Source organism: Cupressus sempervirens, chromosome 5, assembly GCF_028749045.1.
Source record: "Cupressus sempervirens isolate cs-2001-9-10 chromosome 5, ASM2874904v1, whole genome shotgun sequence".
Taxonomy (NCBI): domain Eukaryota; kingdom Viridiplantae; phylum Streptophyta; class Pinopsida; order Cupressales; family Cupressaceae; genus Cupressus; species Cupressus sempervirens.
Genome location: NC_143122.1, coordinates 468,362,437 through 468,381,070, shown reverse-complemented (window position 1 = coordinate 468,381,070; position 18,634 = coordinate 468,362,437).

Sequence of the window (18,634 nt, the reverse complement as noted above, 5' to 3'; positions counted from 1 at the left end):
GGAATGGTAAAAGAATGATTTCTAATTTGAAGTCTCAGTTTGTAGTGCCTCTCCCATTTGACTTTTTTTAGTCATCCTGATGGATGCAACCTTGCTGATCTTTTGTTGTGATGGATCATGATTGTGACCCTAAGTGGTCTACACCATTGAGGTGTTTAGATTTATGTTTTTGTATCAGTTGCTTTGATTATGCTTTTGACTGATCTTTGAGATTATGATGTGATTTTTGGTTCATTGAGGTTTGTGCCAGTGGTTACCAGGATCGATGTGGTATCATAAGGTTGTTCCATGATTACTTTGAGATGTGTGCAGAGATTTCACTATGTACTTTTTACCATGCTACACTAGACTAGGTTCCTGTAGTAGTGGTTAGTCATGTTTATGACTGCGTTTGCTTATGTGTTTTAGTGCCTTTTTAATGTAGAGTAATCAATCATTATTAAATGTGTAAGTAATTAAATGGATTGTTCATGTGGGATTAATTGGTTATGTGTTGCGGGCATTTACCTTGTTATATTTCTGATTAGAGAGATATTTGTTACTCATGTTATGTTTATATTTGAGAGGACCTGAGGGTTAGATGTTATACCTTGATTTCAGTATCATAGATTTTAGACTACTATGCTATTCAGTTAATCATATTGCATGATGATGCCATTTTGAGATGATAATGTGTTTTATGATGATATCTGGTTATCTGGTATTTGGACATACCTTTGATTTTGTTATGTGATGGATTTAATGCTATGGTTATTTACTTCATTCCTACGTTGTTATGCTTTATGCGGACGTGAGTGATGTAAATAGATTATTTTAATATAATTAAATAAATGGTTAAATTAGGTGATTTAATGCATTTATTGCTTCGTCTATGTTATTATATGCAATTGCACTTGATCGTGTTGTTTAGTGTGCATGATTTATATCCCTGGCAGTGGCACATGGAGTTAGTGATTCAGCCTTTCATATGTTACCAATGTCGTCCTTATATGGTCGATGTATCATTTATTAAATGTTTAATTTAAACCTTTCGGTGATTATTAAATTTGAACTCATTTGCATTATGTGATTAGACCAATAAGCATGTCTGTGCATTTAGAGTTTCGCTTTGTTGCGAAAGTTATTTAGGAGATTTATGTGTTTTTGGGTTTTCGGGCTTTTCAATTGATTTATTTTAATTTCTGGCAGTTTTTCCATAGATGAATTCTTATTTATAGGAATAGCCTATTTTCGTTTGGGTCGATTCGGGGTTTAACTAGATTGGCTGGTTAAATGTCCTAATCGATTATTCACTCGAAAAGTGAATAAGTATCCAAAGAGGAATTTAATTCCTCACTTCTCACTTTCAAATTGGAAAGTTGGAGAGTAAAACCCAAAATCCTCTTCATGAGGATTTACTGTTTTGTTCGTTGTGGGAGCTACAGGCGTGGGATCGTCACGAGGTTGGGCTCGTTGGATCTAGCTCGGGGAAACCTTGGATTGCCACAATTTTTAGCTACTTCTGCGGGATATTTATTTTATGGTTCAGATTCTCGTTTTGCCCTTTTGGCTATGAGGTAGGGCTTTCCTATTTTATTGTTTATGCTCAGTTTCTGCTTTTGTTTTTGGTAGCCGTTTGTTTGGAGGCTGAGAACTAGTGTTCCCCTCAGTTTCTGTATGCTAGTTCTACCCGGTTGGGCGGGTATGAACATTTCTCCTTTTTTTGGGATGAGGGTTTGGGATTTTACGCAGTTATGCTGGCCATTTTTGCATATGCCGTTCGATTCTATTTATTTTTGGATTTTTGGAATTTTTGAACCCAAAGGTCAAATGGGTTTTAATTTTGGAATTTTTCTAAAATTTGGAGTTTTTACCTCATTTTGCGTATCGCCCTATTTTCTTGGGTTTTCTTGGCACAATGTGGGTTGTGGACTTGGATGATTCATTTGGATATCAGTCAGACCACTTTTGCACTTTTATGTTGCATTGGGATGTGTATTGCATATGTACTCCCAACGTTGTGTTCGATTGAGTGATTTTATACCTGGTGTTATTGTTTCTTTTAGACCTTTTCTTTTGTTTTGTGAACGCTAGGATTCGTGTAGAATCCATACTCTCAGATTGAGGTTGGATGAGTAAGTTCATGATGTTTGGTCTTATCGAATCATTGAGATTCATGCAGAATCCATACTCTCAGATTGAGGTCAGTTGAGTGATTTTATGATGTATGGTTTTATTGGCTTTGGGATTCGTGTAGAATCCATCCTTCCTGTGTTGCTTTAAGTTGGGTGTTTTCTTTGCATTGTGTTCTCATTCCTGTCCTTGTGTTATGATCTTCGTGATGGTGGTGCACCACACACGAGTACATATGCATACATTTGTTGGGTGACTTGCGAGGCTCGATCTTCCATTGATTTGCCGAAAGTTATGATCATTGGGGTTGGGATGGGAGTATGCATGCCCACGGGCACTTGTTGTAGGATGAGCATGGGTAGGGTAGGGTAGCAGCTGGAGGGGGCTTCTATCTCACAGCTCGACGTTCATGGCACCGGAGGTTGACGAAGGATAAGAAGTTTTAAGCAAGTGATAACTAAATAAAATGTGTGATTGTTAATAAAACTTAAGATAAGTAAAATGTGTGAGCACCCGATTAAGTTCAAGGACACAATGTGTGAGCACCCGTTTAAGTTTGAGGACACACGATCTGAGCTTGGGCTTTTCAATGCCAAGTGACTCTCCAGGATGTCAGCCCCTACTTAGCAACCTTTTGAGTGTCTAACTAGGATTTGTACTCCTTGCATTGTCTTAGGTTCTTGGTTGCAGCCATCATATTGTCTGGCGTGAGTGTTAGCCTTGGATGTTGTCCATTATGTGTGTTTGTGGTTGGATCATTATCTCCATCAGCACAGTGGGTGTGGACCTATGGGTGCCACGTGGTTGGGAGGCATAGCTACCTTCACCACTGCTAGGGATTGGTGTACAGAGATGATCTTTTGTCCTAGTGCGACCGTTGCTGGATGTCTTCACTTGGTACTTCGAGTTTCGGAGTATGCTTTCTTGTGATTTATGCTTTCATTGGGATGCTTGTATATCATGTTTAGATGATGTTATTTTATTTGACGCATTCCCTTATTATGATGTTTAGCATATGATTAGATGCTGTGAATTGTTGTATTAGCATATCTGTTGCTTATTGTTGTTTAGCATGTGATAGGTGATGTTATCTACTATAGGATTATCTTATGCTTTTCTTCTAGCATGTTAGATTTTCTTATGCTTATATTGTTGCATGTTTTTAGTAGTGACGTCCCTATTACGATAGTACCGATGATCTGGTCGGTGGCTTGGGATGTTACACGTGGGGGATGGCTAGGACCCACGATGGTCTTATGATGCTATTGACGGTTGGGAGGAACTGCGCACTTAGTTTGGTTGTTCAGTTCACTGCGATGTTTATTTTAGTGCGTTCTTTGTTGTTGTAGTTTAGATGGATTGATGTTCTTCTTTCTGTGTTTTTCTTGCACTCGAGTGTTCATTCCTCAAGCCTTTGTGGATCCAGTACTCCCTGGTGTGGAGGTTCTTTGCTCTATTTTTGGTCCTTTTTGCTTCTAGGAGACTTTTCGTGTTTCTATGGGCGACATTTGTTCAGCATGGTGCGACACTTTAAAAAGTATCGCACGCCCATGCAAACTATGTCGTACGACACTGTAAAGTATTGCACGCCTTCTTGAGAAATGTCATACGACACTGGAAGAGTGTCGCACGCCTTCTTGAGAAATGTCATACGATGTTGAAAAGTGTCGCATGCCTTCTTGAGAAATGTTGTACAATACTGGAAGAGTGTCACACACCTTAAGGAGAAGTGTCGCCCTCCCGTAGTAAAAAGTGTCGCACTGTTTTTGTGAAAAACCTACGCGGGCCGGTAGCGAGCACTTTTCTTCATGTTTCGATCTTTTTGAGAGTGGTCTTGGACACCCTTTTGGGCATTCTTTGACCCTATGTTGTTGCATTTTGAATTCTGTTGATTTTTCTTGAATGCAGTTTTCGTGTTTCTGTTTTAGTCTCTTGGGGTTTAAAATATATCGTTTAAGTATAAGTTGACGTATATTTAATTTTTTATATTTAAGATATATTTTAATATATGCAACAAATCATTTGAGATAGGTTTCAGACCTCTTAGAGATAAGTTATGGATTTTAAGAAATTTTAGGACTTTAGAAATCCAGACTTAGCCAATTTTCAGGGCTTCAGGATTTTAGGCTTAGCCAAATTTCAGGTTCCTGCATTTTACCCCATCTTGGTGTTTTGTTGATGAGTGGTTGTTTCTTGTGCCCTCATCTTGTTTGTGGTGGTTGTTGGTTTTGTTTGGGTGTGTCAGTTTGGTAGTGGCGTTTAGAGATTCGTTGGTTGCTAGGATTGTGTTGAAGTCTTCCGTTGCGATCTTTGTGATCCCTATATGATGTTGTCATGTGCATTCATACTTGTAAAAAAAAAAAAAATCTTGGCTTGATTTGAATCCTTGTTTCCAAGGATCTCCGGACGGGGCATTACATCTGGTATCAGAGCCCATGTTCAAACATTGGGATCTCTGTGTTTATGTTGCCCATGTAGTTGTTCCTGCGTTGGTTGAGAGCGAGTGTCTTGGTGAGAACTCGTGATCTTTGTTGCTTTGGTATCTACTCATGATGGATTTTCTTGTCCAGTAGATGTGACTAGATCAGTGTGTGGAGAAGGAAGTGAGTCTTCTTGGCTTTGTGAGCAGAATCGATGTGCCTTGGTTGGTTGGTTGGTTGCTTCTGTGACCCTTTTTGGATGGAACCACTGATTGGTGTCCATTTGTTGACTTTGAGTGCCTCTTTTTGTATCTCCTTGTGGATTAGGTGCAGCATTCCTTGCTTTCTCCTTTTTGTAAGTAAATGAATGAATCTTATTTGTGCTTCTTTATTTTGTTGTCATAATGATGAAATGGTTCCTTTCATTGAAAATGAGTGTTTATTGTGAATCATTGCAAAGAGTAGGTTTGCATTATATCTGTGGGTTAATGACTTAAGTCCCAAATCTGATTACTTCTTAAGCTTATGGAAATTTGTATTAGATAGATGAATATCTAAATGTTGCATTGCATGGAAATTATTGTTGTCTGCATATGCATGAGGTTACTGATGGTATACTAGTTGATGCGCGTGAGTGTGTTCTCTAACATTGCTAGGAGGATGTATTCCTTAGCATTGTGTGGTGATTTATCCCTTTTGTGTGACTGTACTCAGTCATCGCCTGTAATGTGATTTGTTTGATGCCTTATTTTATTTGGCTGGAGGTACTTTCCTCATGTTGTTGGGCTAACATTGGTTTTCAGTATTTTCCTCTCTTGGAGTAGTCATCAAATTTTATCTATCGCCCTCTTTGTGGCAATTGTCACATTTGACTTATTGTTGAAATGAGCTCTTTTTGCTACTTACTATTGGAATTGATAATTGTCCCATTTGGGCTTTTTGGATTATGTTTCATGATGACTATTCTGGATGTGTTTTACTACTGCCCAGTTGTGTGTTGTGACTCTACCATGTTCATCTCGAACCTCTGGTAGTACGTTTAAGGGATAATATCATGGAGAACATGCTAGTGTGTCTTTATTAGATCTAAATTTGTTATTGTAACTGAATGGTTTAAATGGTGATTAAACTTAATTTTATTTTTGAAAGAAATTGAAAAGTATGTACTTGTTTTATGGTGACTCTTGGACCCTTGCTTGAAAATCTTTTAGTTTCACTATGCATTAGTGCTTATATTATGTTTAATTAATGAAATTATGAAAGAAGAGTAATGATGGTTTCAATGTGTGAATTATCTTTCATTCCATGTCATATGTTATTTTGGGCATGTGTGCTCTTGTGTGGATTTGGACGTTTTGTCCGTCGCTTGTCTTGGTGGCCAAGACTGTTGTTTTGCCTTTGTGTTTTTGTTTTGAGTGGTGACTCAATCATAGGTCTTAGGTCTCTCTTACCTTCTTCATGTTGTAGTCCTTTTTGATATCTTTTCGATGCTTTTCAAATGGATTCAATCCGAGTTCGAACGTGAAAGCTATGGCTTCTGGAGTTGTTGATTGATGTTTCGAGTACCTTTTCGAGTAGAGGCCAATTCAATCATGTCATATCATATTTATGGCCATTGGAGAAGTTTAACTCTTCATGATATTCATATGGAAGATTTATCTTGTCTTCATAATCTACCAGGTACTTGTTGGGGTTTGTGCTTGGGTTTTTGTGTTTCCTATTGCACTAAACTGCCCTTGTGAGGTGTAGTGTGGTTTGTGAGTGTCCTTGGTTGAGGATGATGTTGCCTTGTCTTTTGGGAGTGACTTAGTTCTTTGATGAGTCTAGATTCTCCTTCTTGGATGTTGCCTTGGGCCTTTGTGGATCCAGTACTCCCTGGTGTGGAGGTTCTTTGCTCTATTTTTGGTCTTTTTTGCTTCTGGGAGAGTTTTTGTATTTCTATGGGTGACATTTGTTCAGCAGGTGTGACACTTTAAAAAGTATCACACGCCTTCTTGAGAAATATCGTACGACACTGGAAGAGTGTAGCACGCCTTCTTGAGAAATGTTGTACGACACTGGAAGAGTGTCGCACGACTTCTTGAGAAATGTCGTACGATGCTGAAAAGTGTCGCATGCCTTCTTGAGAAATGTCGTATGACACTGGACGAGTGTCGCACGCCTTAAGGAGAAGTGTCGCCCTCCCATAGTAAAAAGTGTGGCACGATTTTTGTGAAAAACCTGCACGGGCCAGTAGCGAGCACTTTTCTTCGTGTTTCGATCTTTTTGAGAGTGGTCTTGGACACCCTTTTGGGTGTTCTTTGACCCTATGTTGTTGCATTTTGAATTCTGTTGATTTTTCTTGAATGCAGTTTTTGTGTTTGTGTTTTAGTCCGTTGGGGTTTAAAATACATCGTTTAAGTATAAGAAGATATATTTTAATATATGCGACAAATCGTTTGAGATAGGTTTCAAACCTCTAAGAGATAAGTTATGGATTCTAGGAAATTTCAGGGCTTTAGAAATCCAAACTTAGCCAATTTTCAGGGCTTCAGGATTTCAGGCTTAGCCAAATTTCAGGTTCCTGCATTTTACCCCAGCTTGGTGTTTTGTTGATGAGTGGTTGTTTCTTGTGCCCTCATCTTGTTTGTGGTGGTTGTTGGTTTTGTTTGGCTGTGTCAGTTTGGTAGTGGCATTTGGAGATTCATTGGTTGCCAAGATTGTGTTGAAGTCTTCCGTTGCGATCTTTGTGATCCCTGTATGATGTTGTCATGTGCATTCATACTTGTAAAAAAAAAAAAAAATCTTGGCTTGATTTGAATCCTTGTTTCCAAGGATCTCCGGGAGGGGCATTACACAGTTAGCTGTAGCACAGTTTGAGATGAAAGATCTAGGTGCAGCTAGATATTTTCTTGGGATTGAGATCATTAGAGATAGAGCTAGTAGAAAGATTTGGATGAGCTAGAGGAAGTATGTTAACTCTGTGTTGGAGAAATTCAACATAACAACTTACAAGCAATTAGTTGTTCCAATGCTACATGGAACAAAGCTATCTAAGGAGGATTGTCAAAAATCTCCTACAAAGATGGAGGACATGTCTCGAGTACCTTATTTGAGTGTTGTTGGTAGCTTGATGTATGTTATGGTCTTTACAAAACTAGACATTGCCCAAGCAGTGGGAGTTCTTAGACGATATATGGCTAATCCTAGAAGGGTGCATTGGAATGCAGTTAAGAGAGTGTTCAGATATTTGAGAGGCACATCTGAGTATTGCTTGTGTTTTCAAGGTAACTCTTCTATATCTCATCATTCTATTTGCATTCATGGATATGTGGATTCAGATTAGGCAAGTGACATCGATAGTAGAAGATCCACCAATGGATATGTTTTTATGATGTTTGGTGGTGCAATTAGTTGGATGAGTAAGTGATAGGTTGTAGATGCTTTGTCCACTATGGAAGTAGAGTACATGATAGCTATTCATGCTTCTAAAGAGGCCATTTGGATTAAGAGATCTTGTTATGATTTTGATTTTGATGCAAGACAAATTACTATCTATTGTGACGGCTAAAGTGCTATCTATTTAGAAAAGAATGCTACTTTCCATGCTAGAACAAAGTATATTGATGTACAATATCATTTTGTTCATGATATAGTGGAAGATGGAAAGGTGAAGTTAGAAAAGGTTGTAACTTTGGAGAATATTGCAAATGCATTGACAAAGCTAGTAAACAATGAGAAGTTCAAATGGTGTGTTGGTTCTATGGGCCTTGGGGCCTGTACTATAATACAGTAACTCCTGTAAGGTCTTCGTCAAGTGGGAGATTGTTGGGATAAGGTGACTCAGCCATACCATGATTTATTATTTTACTTGTGCTTTCATGGAAAGTTGCTAAATAAAATTGGACTCTTCCACAAGAAAAGATTTGGAGTAGAAAAACATAAAGCTTTTGTTTTTTGGTGATTTATTCTATAATGTTTTATTTTTATGGAAGGGTTGTGCATAAGGAAGTTTCTAAAATAAATTATAGATGCGTTGAATGTAGATGCTTTAGAAATTGTTTCCTTTTGTACGAAAACTCTATTAAGTACAAGGCATTGTTATAGAGAATCATGAGTGTGAGAGCATTGTTATGCAACCAGAAATTGTTCTAGATTTGATATCACAGTGGAATACTCTTGGAGAGGTGTGGCTCTGTAGATTGTACTGTAATTGTTGTTGCTGATAATACAATTGATTCTAGCTTTAGAGTGGTGGGTGTTTTCCCGAGAAGGGTTTCCCACGTATATCTTGTGTTCTGTGTTTATGAGTTTAATCTCTTTATATGTATTTATTTAGCTTGCATTACTTTAAGGTTTTATGAGATAAATTTCAGTATCATCTCTCCGGTTAGATTTAACATTTGGAAGCATTTCTACACTTAAGCTTCCTTTTAGTTGTAATGAGCACATCATATCAAAAAATTTAGTTCCATTGTCTATCTAGTGAATGTTTGTGGTAAGAGGATACTCTAATTTACACTTATATCTTTAAAATGTGTAGATTCGTTGCACTCCAAATGTAAGTAAAAATAAATCTAAGTCTCTATCAACATTATTTTATCATGAGACAAAACTAGGTAAAGGAACAAGTATAGCCTATTATCTTGGAATGACATTAGTTTCAAATTTAACTATTAATTAAAAAATCTTAAAATATATTACACAACAATAATTATCTAAGTAAAAGTTAAAAGCTATAAAGTAATATAACATAATATAGCATACTACTTTTAAATATTATCAAAAATTAAAATATTAAAGTATGGTATATTTAGCGCACATAAAGAATAAAAACAAAAAAATGAAATCAAGTGAAAAAATAGAACTTTAGCTTTAGATGGGTAAATTGATATGCAATTTAATTTAAAGTTTATTATGTATAAATCACATAGTTGGAATGACATTACAGATTCTTTGCAATAGTTTATAAAGTTTATAAATAATTTTTCATAACAATATGAAAACCTTAATGCTTCAAATATTGGACAGAGACTTCATAATTTTATAATGTCCATAAAATGATGTATTAGTTAATAATGTCTATGCCAATCAATATACAAACACAACTAATACATCAACCATCTAAATAAATTAAAATTGCTCAATCTCATAGAGCACAACCTATCAATTAATGGACAACCAAATTTTTAATATCAAGATACAAAATGTATTGAGATAGATGCATACTATAGTGAACCTTACTTATAAAAACATGAAAGCAAAATCCATGAATTTTTTTTATTGAAGAAAGTTGATAAAAAATACAAACAAATAACTATAGTTATGAATATACAGAGCAAACTTATAGTGTTTAGCAAACAAAACCATGTTGTAATTAGCCGAGAGGCTTAAAAAATAGAAGTAGTTGACCTGCTGTGACATACAATCAGCCAAAAGACCTAAGAAGTAGAAGCAATTGACAAGCTATCACATATAGCAAGTAACAACTATTACAAAAATATCAATTAGACTCTAAAACTAAGAAGTTGTTGAAGCTAATTGGAGTATTTTATTTCACCTCCTTGAAATTGTAAAAACTGATACTTGATCTCATCCAGGTGTCTCTGATATCTTACTCCATCTTTACACTTAATCTTCAACTGTGAACATAGATAAACTAATTCAAACAACATGTCTAAGTAAAACACTAGAATATCTATTTCCTGATGCAAACAATGATTAGTAAAAAGTGCTCAACATCTACTTTTCTAGATATGTAATAAATTGCATTGCCGCATAGAATCTAAAACTACATTCTTATGAAGACTGTTGGTGCAAATAAGTATTTACTTATTACACTTACTTAAGTTTACTTAGTTTAATGCATTATTTTATTATTTATTTAGGTGAGACACTTAGGAGTTTGTGTACTCTCACAGAAGTGCATAACTCTAATTATGCACATGGTGTCTACAACATAGGAGTTTGCATCATTCACTGAGTTATCATGTTGACAACATAGTTATTTGTACTCCTAATTTAGCACATGTTGTCTACACCACTTTTGCGTGCTACACCATTGTAGGCTTATCCTCACATCGTCACACTTAATTTCATGCTTAATGGAGGATAATCTATATCTAGTGGACATGTGCCTGGTTGTATGACTTATTATGTTGCTGACTTCTATGCATTCTAGAAGCTCTCCTGAGGCTTTTATATATAGGCACTCCTAGTGTATTTTTAAGCTGGCATATTGAATGAATATCATCATTCTGATCATACTCTCTCTATTTTGGTCTATTGTGTACTTGTGTTTGAGTTCCTTGGTCTTGAGTGAATTCTGGCCTAAGCCAAATTCTTACATGGTATCAGAGCTGAGGGAGATTCTCTACACATAGCCGTTCGAGACCGTTCATGCTTTAGCACCTCGACCTGAATCTGGAGTATCTATAGAAATTGAGAGCATCTAGAGCTAGATCTAACCTTTCCATTGCCTCTAGAGCATTGATTTGGTGAAGATCAACTATAAATTTGCCTATGCTAGGTGAAAGTTGATTGTGAGGCAACAAATTTTTTGGCAAATCAGAACCCGGAGGCCTCGATTTGCAATTCGGGTATGATCAATTTATTTTATTTTCAGATCTAAATTAATTTTATTCTCTACAATTTATTTTCGAATTTGGTATTTTTGGATTTTTTTATAGCCCAGGCAGAGAATGTTTTTATGCAAAATTGGGTTGTTAGATCTCGGCTTTGCAATTTCAGAATTTTTGTATTTATTGCTCAAGCTTTATTATTTATTTTGCAAGCATATTGTATCCTTTTTTCAGCCTCTGCAAGATTCGATTGCACTGTGCATCAGATATGGGTGGACTGCACAAAAATTTTGGCAATCACATCCGAAAATCCAACAGCAAAATCAACAATCGGCGAGCCGGCTACCATTTCCACTAGCAACCCATAAATCCGAGTAGCACTCCACCGGCTAGTGACTTCAAATATCTGACACAACTCTTTATTCTTCTAACTATGGCAAAAGGTTTTTAAAAACCTTTGAAACCCACATTCCCATCGATGTGGGATTTATATTAAAGCTCGACGACATTTGAGGAATATTTCGACCACGCATAAGCAGTTTTAGTGAGTGCATAAAACAAAACCCAGTGACCTCTTCTATTCCAAAATTTGCTACTCCTTTAGACACATGGCAACAAACAAGAAGTCCATGCGGGTTACTAATCCGCCACGCGATGCACAAAAGCTCTGACACATGGTGAAAAATTTGCAAGCCACGTCACATAGTGATGCAGACAGCAGTACACATTAGCGCCCATGCATAATAGCCCAGTCAGAAAATAGCTAGATGCCACATACCTTGTCTTGTCAACTTCTTTTGTATAGTCTGTACAGGAGTCATACCATGCTGACATCATCACAAGGCAGGAGGTGTCGACATCATCAAGTTTAATAGCTTAGTATTGACGACCATTTGATCATCATTCTAGGGCAAAATTGAACTACTGCGACACTCGTATGACCGTCAAATTTAACCTCGTCATTTGCTGATGCAACCCCTCTCTAGATTGATTTTGGTTTTTGTAGTCCGACTTCAGAAGGCCATAACTCGAACATCCAGACTCCAAATTAGGTGCAATTTTTTTAAAAAATTAGGTAGAATTTCCTAAACTTTTTAGTGGTATAGCTCATTTTTGGTTTTGGTGGACAAATTGTTCAAAATTTTCATTTTTTGATGACTATACCTGCATAATCCTACATTTTGCAACTTCAAATGCTCCGTACAGGCACATCTGGAGTTGAAAATAGGTTCTTTTTTTTTTTGAAAATGCATTTTTTTTTGTATACTTTCTAGATCCTTAGTCAAATTGTAGGATTGTGTGGACAAAAGTGTCACTTTCAGCAATAGGGTCTTTCCTTGCTTTGTAATGCTTTAAAATTGTAGCACATTGTAAAGTTTCAAATTTGTAATCTATTAAGAGGTTGTAACAAGCAAAATTAGAAGTCCATGAAGGCCAAAATTGGCAAGTGGCCCATTGTAATCGCACTACCGATAAAGTGCCCAAAGCATCTATTTTGCGGGGGTTTCTTGATTTAGTGAAAAGGGGGGGTGTTCTTGGTGTTGTGTTATCTCTTTTCTGCACTTTTCTTTCATTTTCTGCATTATGGGCAACTTTAAGCTTCCTAAATTAACTCCTCATAACTATGCTATATGGTCCATAAAAATGTGGCATCACTTAATGGATAATGGAGTTTCACAATGTGTAGATGGTACTCTTCCTAAACTAGCAGGTGATAATGTATCAGCAAGTGAAATTTCAAATTGGGTAGCAATGGATAGGAAAGCCTTAGGTGATATATGTTTGGGGGTTGATGATAAGATCATGTATCAAATCAAGAAGTGTTCTATATCCAAGAAAGCTTGGGATACCCTCGAAAACCTTTACGGTAAAGTGTTTGAAGAGGATGTGTTCAAAATTGAAGATGAGCTTTTCTCCTTAGATCCTAAGTCATATAATTCAATACAGGATTTCATCATCAAGGTGAATGAATTAAGGACGAAGCTTACTGATTGTGGGAGTTCTATCAAGGATGATAGATTGATCTATCTGATACATAACAAACTACTATAAGAGTATTCCACATTTGTATCTTCTTTTAACACCTCTAAGACTACCTTAGGGTCTACCTACAAGAAATCCACTTTTGATGAATATGCTAAATTGTTGGATGATGAAGAAAAGAAGTTGAAATCCATGGGGATTCTCAAATCACCTCAGTCTAAAGCATTGGTGGCCAACAATGAGGGTTCTCAAAATTCAGCTTGACAATCTTCAACTAAAGGAAAGGGTAAGAAGAAATGGAAGAGCAAATTAGAGGATGTAGACAAGACAACATCACAATCAAATCAATGATAAGGAGAAGAAGAAGTGCACTTATTGCAAGAAATCAAGTCATGAAGAGCATGAGTGTTATCTCAAAAAGATTGATGGGTTGACCAACATCATGAGGAAACATAATGTTCCATTTCCTAATGCTTACAAGGCGAAAGGGTCTTCTTTAGATTCAAAGGGCAAAGGGAAATCATTCATGGCAAATTCACACTCTTCAAAGGAATGGATATTTGACTCAGGTGCCTCTTATCACATGGGTTCTTCAAAGGAGGATTTTTCTTCAATGAAGCAGTCTAAGGTATCGCACATCTTCATGGGAAATGATAGTAAAATAGAAGTTGAAGGAAAAGGAAACATAGAGATGGAAAATGGAGAGTTTCAAGATGTTCTCTATTTTCCAAACCTGAGTTCCAATCTCCTTTCAATCTACCAAATCACTCACCTCAGAGATGGACATAGAGTTGAGTTCCTTCCAGAGTTAGTAAAAGTGCACAATCTTAAAGATGACTCCTTGGTTGCAGTGGGGAAAGTGAATCATAACAAGAGGTTATACTCTTTCTCTCATTTTGTGCCCAAGTCTCCTTCAAAGGCCTTGTTATCTCAATCAAATTCAAACATGCAATTATGGCATGAGCGGTACGGTCATCTTGACTTTTGCTACCTTCAACAACTTTCCACAAATCGAATGGTGAAAGGTCTACCTGAAATCAACTTTTCTAAGGGTGAATGTTCAACAGATTTAGTGGATATGTATCTAGAGGGGAAGTTACAAAGAGGGAAGTCTTCAAGAGCACCAAGTGTTCTACAGATGGTTCACATGGTAAATTAGCAGGTCCTTTCGCATCCACCCAGGGTTGCTATATACTTACCTTCATTGATGACTTTTCAAGGTTCACTTGGGTCTATTTTCTTTATAACAAGAATGAAGTGTTGGACAAGTTTCTAGACTTCAAGACTCATGTAGAATGAAAATCCAGAAAGGCCATCAAAGTACTCCACATGGATAATGGAAGAATGTATGTGAACAAAAGACTTATGGACTTTTGCAGACATGAGGGAATTGATCTTTAGACTCTACCAGCATTCAGTTTGCATAAGATAGATGTTTCAGCATTGAGGATCTGAACTCTTAAGTTTATGGTAAGTTGCATGATAGAGGCCAAGTCTCTAGATCCATCATTAGAAGTCGAAGCAATCTCTAGTGTTGCTCACATTCTTAATCGAACTCCTCATCTAGCCTTAGATGGAAAAACTCCTTTTTAGGCATGGTGCGACATAAAACCTATTGTGACACACTTCAGAGTCTTCGGTTGTCCTGCATGAGCAAACAGATCTTCCAGGGGATGCAAGGCATAGTCATCTTGGCCTTGTACCTTCATTGGTTATGAAGATGGTGTGAAGGCATACAAACTTCTAGATCTAGAGACACATCAAATTTTTGTGGAGAAGGATGTACATTTTGAGGAAAGTTCACCAAGCTTGTCCTCTCATCCTCTTCGCACATCATATAGTGTGAAAATTGATAGTGACACTAGTGATAGTGCTTCAACAGATTTAGACAAGTGGAGTTCTATCGACAGTTATAGTGAGAGGTCACTACATCAGTTCAGTTTGCATGCTTATATCACCACAGTGATAGATCCAGAACAACAGGGTACATCTAGTCTTCCAGGTACAGGTTCAGTGATAGATTTAGAGGACAACATTGATGATCTGCCTCTTCTTCTTGATGCAAAATCACCTTCTTCAGTTGTCACGAGGGTTTCATCCGAACCTCTTGTTCATTCTCTACATGATCAATCCTCACAGGTTGAAGTGATTGTGGATACTTATGATCAACAGTTGTAGTAGGGTTCTTCATCAGTTGTAGAGATAGAAATTTTTTTTGGACAGGTTCTTTAGCCAATTGAGTAGGTTTCAGAGACATCACTTATTCATGGGATTCTTTCCACACACAATGAAAGCATCTCATTTGTACCCTTGGTATTGTTTCTTCCTAAGGGGAGGAACAACATTTTGCAGTCTTGGATTAGCTTCTTCATCGGAGTAGTCATTGTTCGACATTCTTCTTTGGGGGGGGGAGCCTATCCTATCTCTCTTCCTCTTCTCATCATTCTCTTATGTATATACTAGATGTATGTCATAATGGGGGGGTCTTAATTACTCCATCCATCCATGCGTCCCTATTCATCTCTCTTTTTGAGGGAGGGTTTTTCCCATGAGGTTTTTCCTCTTTCTCCATTTTATGAGAGATATGTACATGGGTACCTAACATGGCCTAGTAGCTGGGACCCATCATGCATATCATCCTAGATTTTGTAAGCTTAAGGGCATTCCCCTAAGTTACACTTAAGGGGGGTGTTGGTGTAAATAAGTATTTACTTATTACACTTACTTAAGCTCACTTAGGTTAATGCATTATTTAATTATTTATTTAGGTGAGACACTTAGGAGTTTGTGTACTCTCACAGAAGTGTGCAACTCTAATTATGCACACGGTGTCTACAACATAGGAGTTTGCATCATTCACTGAGTTGTCATGTTGACAACATAGTTATTTGCACTCCTAATTTAGCACATGTTGTCTACACCACTGATTTGCATGTTACACCATTGTAGGCTTATCTTCACATCATCGCACTTAATTCTCAACTTAATGGAGGATAATCTATATCTGGTGGACATGTGCTTGGTTGTATGACTTATCATGTTGCTGACTTCTATGCATTCTAGAAGTTCTCCTGAGGCCTTTATATATAGGCACTCCTAGTGTATTTTTAAGCTGGCATATTGAATGAATATCATCATTCTGATCATACTTTCTCTATTTTGGTCTAATGTGTGCTTGTGTTTGAGTTCCTTGGTCTTGGGTGAATTCTGGCCTAAGCCAAATTCTTACAAAGACCAATCCCGAATATTGCCTCCTTCCATCTTAAATTATGATAAAAAATAGCAGGAAAATGTTAAAATATGACATTCCATTTCTTTCTTACTATAGGATAGCTCCAAAATATATGTTTCAAATTTTTAGATTGATGACAAAATGGGCATGAATTGGCTTTCATGGGAAAGAATCTTAATCTGTCACCGACTGGTAATTTCTGGTGTAAAACTTTCTAAGAAAAAATTTGTGCATTTTCCTTTGGTTTGGATTTCCAAATTTGCAAACTCAAGTTGATCCATGTCCTCTTTGAAAACCTATAGTTCCACTTATTGTTAAGTTGAGGATTCAATTTTAAGGTTGGGAGAATTTGAAGGTAGATTTTTTCTAAGGGGAAGCTAGAAAACAAAAATTTCTCCAACCACCACCAATCCTTTAAAATGTTGCAGTGCAAGTATACATCTTCATTAGGAGATCCCAAGGCACTAGTGACCTGACAAAAATTAAAAATCCTTCAATTCTGTTAAGTAGACTAAAGCAGACCTTGATATATGTTCAAGCAACCCACTCAAGAATATTAATATCCCAAATGTCAGTAAAATGTTTAATGCCTTTTTTGAAAAGATATTGAGCCTATTTAGGGAAATATATAGCCAAGGGTTGTCCATGGTATTGTACAAGCCTATTCCACCAAATAGAAGAACTAGCAAAGTTAAAACCAAGTTGTAAAGAGTTTTTTCTCAATTCTAAACAATTACAAACCAACTGCTAAGCCCACCAAATAGATCGCAAAGGGAGACAACGTTTGATACGGAAAAAAGGGGCAAGTAGAATTTTATCTAGCCAACCCACAAAATGTCACCACCTATTCATATCAGCAAGAGAAAATTTGTTATGCACTAGAATCTTCCATGATTCATCACTTGAAACGACTCTAACTATCCATTTGGTAGATAAACAAACCCCCTGTGTGTTAGGATCTAGTAGTCCCAACCCTCCTCTATGTTTGGGTTGAATACAATGAAGCCACATGGAAGCCCTGAAGCCATCCTTGTCATCCCACTTAGCCCACAAGAATTGGTGAATAAGCTTAGTAAGATCTTCATAACATTTGGTAGATAACATCCAACAAGAAGAATAATACACATGTGCTACTAAAATGATTCAATGAATCACCTGCATTTTTCCAGCTAAGGAAAGATATTTGTTGCCCCAATTAAAAAGTTTGTTCTTTAATTTGGTAAGAAACCAATTCCAAATGTCATAAAGAGTGACCCCCAAACCAAAGAGAATACCGAGATAAAGTGTAATTTTTCCATGTTCGATAAGCTTCCATTGATTAGGAATCCAAGGAGGTATAGGGTCAGGCTGGATCATCAAGAACTTTGTTTTGTGTTGCACAAGTTAAGAGCCTGACACAGAACAATACAACTCCAACACCTCCATTACATGTTCAATTTCAAATTTAGAGTTTTGAATAAACAAAAGGATGTCATCAACAAAATAAGAATTGACTACCACTAAATTATTGGAATAACTATGCCCTTAATAAGACCCATTTGGTTGCATTTATGCAAAAGATATCCAAGAGCATCGGTAGCTAAAACATACAAGAATAGAGATAATGGACAACCTTTCCTTATAGAGTAATGTAAAGGAAATGGATTAGAAAACAAGTTATTGACCCTTAATTGAGCATTAGCATCTCTAAATAACATCTGAACATGCCTACAAATCTTGAGCCCAAACCCCAACAACTACAACATCCTTATAATAAAGTCCCACCACATTCTATCATAAGCTTTATCAAAGTCCAACTTAACTAACAATGCATTTTGTCCTGATTGTTGGGCCCATTCACATGCCTCCCATGCTAACATAGGATTATCCAAAATGAATCTGCCACCAAAAAACCCTATTTGTTTAGGTCTAACTATCATTTGGGTCACCAGTTTAATCCTAGTCACCAAAGCTTTTGCAATAATTTTTGTAAGATGTATTCAACAATGTGATAGGATGCCATCCGAAAATGAAATTTGTATTTTTTCCTTTAGGTAGAAGCTTAATCAGACCTCTATTAATCTTTGGATGCAAGGATCCTTCCTTAATAGATTCAAGGTATACATAATAGAAATCTTCCTTAATATGCTCCCATATGGTTTGATAGAACTCAATTGATAATCCATCAATCCCAGGACTCTTGTTACGGGCCATTGAAAAAACAACATGTTCTAAGTCCTCAATAGAAAGGTCATGAACAATATAATGACCATAATCTAGATCCATCTTCCTTGGGATAACATCTTCAAGGATATCTTCTAAGACCAAATGCACATCCTGCATATGTT